Source organism: Mus pahari, chromosome 4, assembly GCF_900095145.1.
Source record: "Mus pahari chromosome 4, PAHARI_EIJ_v1.1, whole genome shotgun sequence".
Lineage (NCBI taxonomy): Eukaryota > Metazoa > Chordata > Mammalia > Rodentia > Muridae > Mus > Mus pahari.
This window is the reverse complement of record NC_034593.1, coordinates 14,311,731-14,319,094: the sequence shown is the minus strand read 5'-3', so window position 1 is coordinate 14,319,094 and position 7,364 is coordinate 14,311,731.

Below are 7,364 nucleotides of genomic sequence, written 5' to 3'. Positions count from 1 at the left end.
GCAGCAGTCTTCATTTATGCTGTGCAGCACAGTGGCAAGGGAGAGTCTATGGCCTACCTGTGCCATGTGCTTGAGGGCAGGTCTGTGGTAACAAGACTGTCCACAGGACTCTTTCTATTTTCTTCCTCCTGTAATGTGCTACATAGATTTGATTTGATTAATTTATTTTGATTTGATTTTTATGAATCCTAGACATAGGACAGCTTATCACACTAGGATGAAAAAGGACTGCCATCTGCTCTGCCACCGACAGAAAAAAGGACACGACCAGCAACAAGGTGTCTCTATGCCATTGCTGGGGCTGTGTTTTAACTCTTGTTGAGTTTTTCATACATTTTGAAATCTATGAAACCTGTGGCTCTACTGTAATAATCCCTTGGGAACATCATATTAACACACACACACACACACACACACACACACACACACACACACACACACCCCTATGGTAAACTTTGTGTCTCATAAGGGTCACATATGACTTTTATTTGTCTTATTAAATGACTTTCTCCTGTAGATGTATTTGGGGTTTCAGTTTTATATATTATGTTGTCTTTGGTTTTAGGAGGCCAATGTGAGCTGATTGCTCTGTAGCTTCCTTGGCTTTAATTCATGAGCATGGGTGTAGTATATACAATGTTGGAGTCAGGTGGACTCACTCTGTAAGTTGTTCAGGCAAGTATGATATAGACAGCAATAGCTAGGGAGTTCTCATTGTGTCTAGGGTTTCTATAATGAACAAGGTAGCTCTTACTGTGTGAAGGGAGTTTCTCCAGGTATTATTTGTTTTCCAGTGAACACATATTTCAAGACAGTTGGGTAGTTTAATAGACAGATAAAATCTTGGCAATGTACAAATATGCTATACCAAAAGCTTTATAAATGCATGTATTATTTTCCTCCAATCTCACAATTGAATATCCCAAACAAATGTTCCCAAGAAACAAGCCAGAATAACCATTCTAATATTGAATAAAATCAACTTTCAACCAAAAGTTATCAAAAAGATAAGGAAGGATACTTTATACTCATCAAAGGAAAAATCTAACAAGAAGATCTCTTTTATTTTCACCAGTCTTTTTAAAATTTATTATTGCTTTCATCTTCTTATGTAGCTTTTTTTAATTAGATATTTTCTTTATTTACATTTCAAATGCTTTCCCTTTCCTAATTTCCTCTCTGAAAGTCCCCTATACCCTCCCCAACCCTGCTCCCCAGCCCACCCATTCCCACTTCCTGGCCCTGGCAGTCTCCTGTACTGGGGCATATAATCTTTTCAAGACCAAGGCCCTCTCCTCCCAATGATGGCTGACTAGGCCATCTTCTGCTACATATGCAACTAGAGACAAAAACTCTGGGGAACTCTTAATTCCAAACATGTATACTCCAAATGCATGAACACCCACCTTCACAAAAGAAACTTTACTAAAAGCTCCAAGCATACATTGTACATCACAGAATAATAGTAGGGACTTCAACACCTTACTCTCATCAATGGACAGATCATGGAAACACAATCTAAACAGAGACACAGTGAAACTAACAGAAGTTATGAACCAAATGTATTTAACAAATATCTATAGAACATTTTATTCTAAAACAAAAGAATATACTTTCTTCTCAGCACCTCATGGTATCTTCTCAAAAAAATAATCATATAATTGGTCACAAAACAGAAACAGGTCTCAACAGATACAAGAAGATTGACATAATCCCATGTATCCTTTCAGATTACCATGGACTAAGACTTCAATAACAACAAAAACAACAGAATGTCCACATACACTTTCCTGCTGAACAATGCCCCTCTCAGTGATATCTTGGTCAATTAATAAAGAAAGAAAGAAATTAAAGACTTTAGAAATTAATGAAAATGAAGGCAGAACATACCCAAAACTTATGGGACACAATATAGGCAGTGCTAAGAGGAAAACTCATAGCTCTGGGTGCCTCCAAAAAGAAACAAGAGAGAGTATACACTACCAGCTTAACAGCACACCTGAAAGCTCTAGAACAAAAGGAAGCAAATACACCCAAGAGGAGTAGAGGGCAAGAAACAAACTCAGGGCTGAAATCAACCAAGTAGAAACAAAAAGAATTATACAAAGAATCAGGAACTGGTTATTTGAGAAAATCAACAAAATAGATAAACCCTTAGCCAGATTAACCAGAAGGCACATAGACAGTATCCAAATTAACAATGTCACAAATGAAAATGGAGGTATAACAACAGAAACTGAGGAAATTAAAAAAAAATCAGATCCTATTACAAAAGTCTATATTCAACAAAACTGGAAAATCTGGGTGAAATGGACAACTTTCTAGAAAAATACCAAATATCAAAGTTTAATCAGGATCAAATAAAGACATAATACCAATACTCTTCAAACTATTCCACAAAGTAGAAACAGAAGGAACACTTCCCAATACATTCTATGAAGCTACAGTTATGCTGCATAGTCTCCTTTGGAGATGGAAGGGTTTCTGTCTAATCTGGGACTTCTCACAATTTGCTTTCATAGAGAACTTCTTAAGAGATTTTATTTTACTTCTATTATGTTTAATGTTCCAAATGGATTTTAAAAACTGGGTGAGTGCATATTGCTTTTAGCTTCAGAAGCTATCATGTAGATTTAAGTGGCATTTAACTTTTATAAATTATTTTGATGACTTAAAAATGTCAATACTGAGTTATATATTTCAAAATAAAGTTTATTAGTTTAATAAAAAAATAAGCAATGGCATTGCTGATATCTCATTGTTCCATTACAGAAGGAACAATGGCAGTTTCTATATATGCATATATGCAGTGTTCATAGGTATATGTTGATCTCAGAGAAAATTGAAAGCAAAGCAACCTAGTTTTTCTTCAACTAATTAGTGTGTGTCTCCCAGAATGACCAGAGGCAGTGTAGTTCCTAAACCCAAATAGCTACTCTTCATTCCTGTTTTTAGATTCCAGTGTTTGAGGAACTGTGCCTTGGGAAGCAAGTTTAGACAGTCCCCCACATTAAGTACAGATAGGCAGAGCTCGTGGCCACTGGTAGTTGAATCTGATCCTGTCTATTTAAAGGGAACAGAGGAATTCTATTTGTTTCTGGACACATGCACAATGTGGACTTATGTTAGATGCTTCTCTTTTCTCATACAATCCCAAACTCCCAAATTGGTAGAATCTATTTTGATTAGCTATCATTCTTTTAGTTCAAATTTCTGAGTGTAGGTTGGATTTATCATTCAACTAAGGATTTTCTAAACTATCCAGCCAGTCATGTTCCAGTTTGTTAAATAAACTGGAGCTGTTTCAAGACAATTGTGCCTAATTCTTTAAAAAAAATAACCACTCTGTTTTAATTGAGACATTAGAATACACAGTGGTCCACAGTCCAGAATGTGCTGATAAATGCACCTTAGTCAGTTTGGCAATTGATGCTTATTCCATTTGGACTTTGACATGTCATCTTCTGTTATGTTGCATATCTATCTAATAAAGTTGCCAGTTTGTACATTTAAAAAAATGTTCATGGTTTTTTAATGGGAAGTTGAGCAGAAGTATTTGGCTTAGTTCCATTTTAACCTGGATGTCTATAAATACCATCATTAACCTTTATTTGCAGGATTCTGCCAGAGGACAATAAATTATTATGATATATATGAAATGCACAATTTATAAAGAAAAGCTATATATGTTTGTTTAGAATTTGAAAGAGACAAAAATAAAGAATTTGATAGAAATGAGCCATGCTGTTTTCTCTATTACTACTCATTAAAGTAGGGGGAATAAAATGTAGAACTATATCTGGGGAAATGAGCAAGTCAGACAGAAGTTTGTGAGCCATGCTAATAGTCTATCAGATATTTCAATCTGAAAAGTATACCTGGCCTTCTATGCTGATAATTACTAAACCTGAATCTGTAATGTAAGTGGTCATTGTGAAATTCTACTAAAATTGAGTAGTATCTTAGAATTTAAGATTCAAGGTAATACTAGTATATCTGCTGTCATATTTTGTTCTTAGGTCCAATTTATTTTCTTGATTTTGGATTTGGTAAAAGTTAGTGCTCATTTTTTGTCTATTCCTCTTTCTATAGAGACTAAGAAGGGAAAGCACTAATTGGTTGATTCTTCCATGACTTTCCTAAAGATAGCATCAAGTTTTATTCTATTTGTTTTTTATTCATTTATGTTTCAAATTCTTGATTTAGGGCTAGAACTTTTAGTTCTGCTGAATCTTTTATGCTTCTTGCTATGAAGTTAAAACACTTTTGGTTTCCTTACATGATTTTTCAGAATTAAACTCTATTTCTTCTTCTTCTTCTTCTTCTTCTTCTTCTTCTTCTTCTTCTTCTTCTTCTTCTTCTTCTTCTTCTTCTTCTTCTTCTTCTTCTTCTTCTNTCTTCTTCTTCTTCTTCTTCTTCTTCTTCTTCTTCTTCTTCTCCTTCTTCTTTTTTGACAAAGTACAATCACAAGAGTAACTCATTTTCTATTGTTATTACTAGCCCTAAATTAGGAGTTTTACATTTTGGAGTGATGTACTATAATTCCCTTTTCTTCTTGCCAATGTGAACATTGCTTGATCATCAAATAAAGGTTCTTTAGAGTTGTGAAGTATGTCTTAAAAAAGATGACAGTTTCTGAAGATAAGATGTACATGATGACACCTGCCAAATGAGTTAAACACACACACATACACACACACACACACACACACACACACACTCACACTTTCGGTATATGATTGGAGTAGCACCATTTTATATTTGCTACCATGACTGTAGAGGAATTTTAATCTAGCAATATAGCTGCTCTGTTGAGGGATCGCATCCAAAGTCATAGGTCTGTGTGCTCCAGCTACAATACAGACACAACATATGCTTTTAATCCGTCTGGCAGAAATACACACAACCTTAGTACACACCTGTAATCCCAAACATTAGGTAACGTTAATTTGTAGAAAAACCTAGCCATGTTTGAAAGCAATGTTTAATTGAGGGCCAGACAAAGTGATGGTTCAGAAAAAGATATGACAGAATGAGTCAACTCTCATGAGAAGAGACAGGAAAGAAAGGTACTTAGAGAGCAGCACACAGAAACACACATATAGGGAGAGAGAGAGAGAGAGAGAGAGAGAGAGAGAGAGAGAGAGAGAGAGAGAGAGAGAGAGGAGAGAGAGAGAGAGAGGAAGAAGAAGGAGGAGGAGGAGGCAGCAGCAGAGGAGGCGGCAGTTTTAACAGGACAGTTTTGTGGAGACAGGTTGCAGGCAAACACAGAACAAGATGAGATGAGAGTGAGAGGAGATAGAAGATTGGGACAGATTGTCAGAAGTAGAAGACAAGCAGAGAAACTCAGTCAGAAGCCAAAAGGAGCCAGTTTGAATAATTCAGTTTGGAGAGGAGTTTGGGCCAGAACAGCTGATTTGAACCTGCCATCCAGAATTCAGAAAGAGCTAGAATGGGTGAAATTTTTCAGCAGTAAGCCTCCAAGATGCCAATTATATCTGGTGAGTAAAAGTTACTTTTACACATCACAGTCAAGTACTTCAAGTGATTCCTGGAAGACAGATTCTGAACACAGAGATAAAATATCTAAAATCATTGCCCCAGATTAAATGAAATACATATTTCTAGCACCCTATAACTTCCCATGCTATAGTGCATCCCAAGGTAGTCATCCAGAACTGATATGGCTGAAACTTGATAGAGCTTTACTAGAGTTCTGTAATATAATACTGCTTAATATTAATTTTCTATCATTTTCAGTTTTCTTTTAAAATAATAGATTACAGTTTGATTTGTTATGTGAGTCTAGTTTTGCCTGTGTATTGGTGTAGGGGGGTAGCAGTGAACTAGGTAAACTGTTTTGGCTTGGTCCTGCCCAAGAGCTCTCTGGATTCACAAATGAAAGACACACACACTAGCTAATTTTGATATGCCTTGACTAGCTCAGTGGTTGGTAACTTCTAAATCTCCCAAGGCTAGCACACACTTCCCTCCAGTATTCCTGGCTTAACACCTCAACTTCCAAATCTATATTGTATCTTTGCTGCAATATTACCTCTGTGCATCACCACTGTAGGGCTGCATTCCCTTTCCACCTACATTGCAGGATGCTTTCTTTCCTGCAGCTCTTAAATCTGATCCTTCTCCCTTCAAGTCTTGGCAATTCTCCTCTCCTTCCTTCTCCCTTGGTCCCTTGCCAGGGCAATCTAAGTGTCCCACCGCATCTTCTTGCCCAGCTATTGGCTATATGGCAATTCTTTATTATCAATTGAAGGCAGCTGGGGAGAGGGACCTTTAGGTCTAGAAGCACAGCTTTTAGGAACCGAAATAAGACAAATGTTAGAACCAATACCCAACATTGAGGTCAAAGGACAACTTGTACAAGTTGGTTCTCTCCTTCCATCCTGCAGATCTGGAGGATTAACTCTGTGAAGAATTGAGTTGGAATTTTGATGGGGGATTTCATTGAATCTGTAGATTGCTTTCGACAAGATGGCCATTTTTACTATATTAATCCTGTCAATCCATGAGCATGGGAGACCTTTCCATCTTCCGAGAGCTTCTTCGATCCATTCTTATCTCCTTGTACAAAGCTCAAGTCCAAGTGGATCAAGGACCTACACATAAAACCAGTTAAACTGAAACTTTTAGAAAGAAAGTGGGGAAGAGCCTCTAGCACATAAGCAGAGGTGAAATTTTCCTCAACAGAACAACAATAGCTTATGCTCTAAGATCAAGAATTGACAAATGGGACCTCATAAAATTGCAAAGCTTCTGTAAGGCAAAGGACACTGTCAATAGGACAAAAAGGGAAAACAAAAGATTGAGAAATGAACTTTACCAATCCTATATTTGATAGAGGACTAATATCTAATATGTACAAGGAACTCAAGAAGTTAGACTCCAGAAAACCAAATAAACCCATTAAAAAATAGGGTACAGAGCTAAACAAAGAATTCTTAATTGAGGAATACCCAATGGCTGAGAAGCACCTAAAGAAATGTTCAGCATCCTTAGTCATCATGGAAATGCAAATCAAAACAACCCTGATATTCCACCTCACACCAGTCAGAATGGCTAAGATCAAAAACTCAAGTGACAGCAGATGCTGATGAGGTTGTGGAGAAAGAGCAATGCTCCTCCATTGCTGGTGGGATTGCAAGCTGGTAAAACCACTCTGGAAATCAGGTTGGTGGTTCCTCAGAAAATTGGACATAGTACTACCTGAAGACCCAGCNATACCACTCCTGGGCATATACCCAGAAGATGTTCCAACATTTAATAAGGACACATGCTCCACTATGTTCATAGCAGCCCTATTTATATAGCCAGAAGCTGGAAAGAACCCAGATGTCCCTCAACAG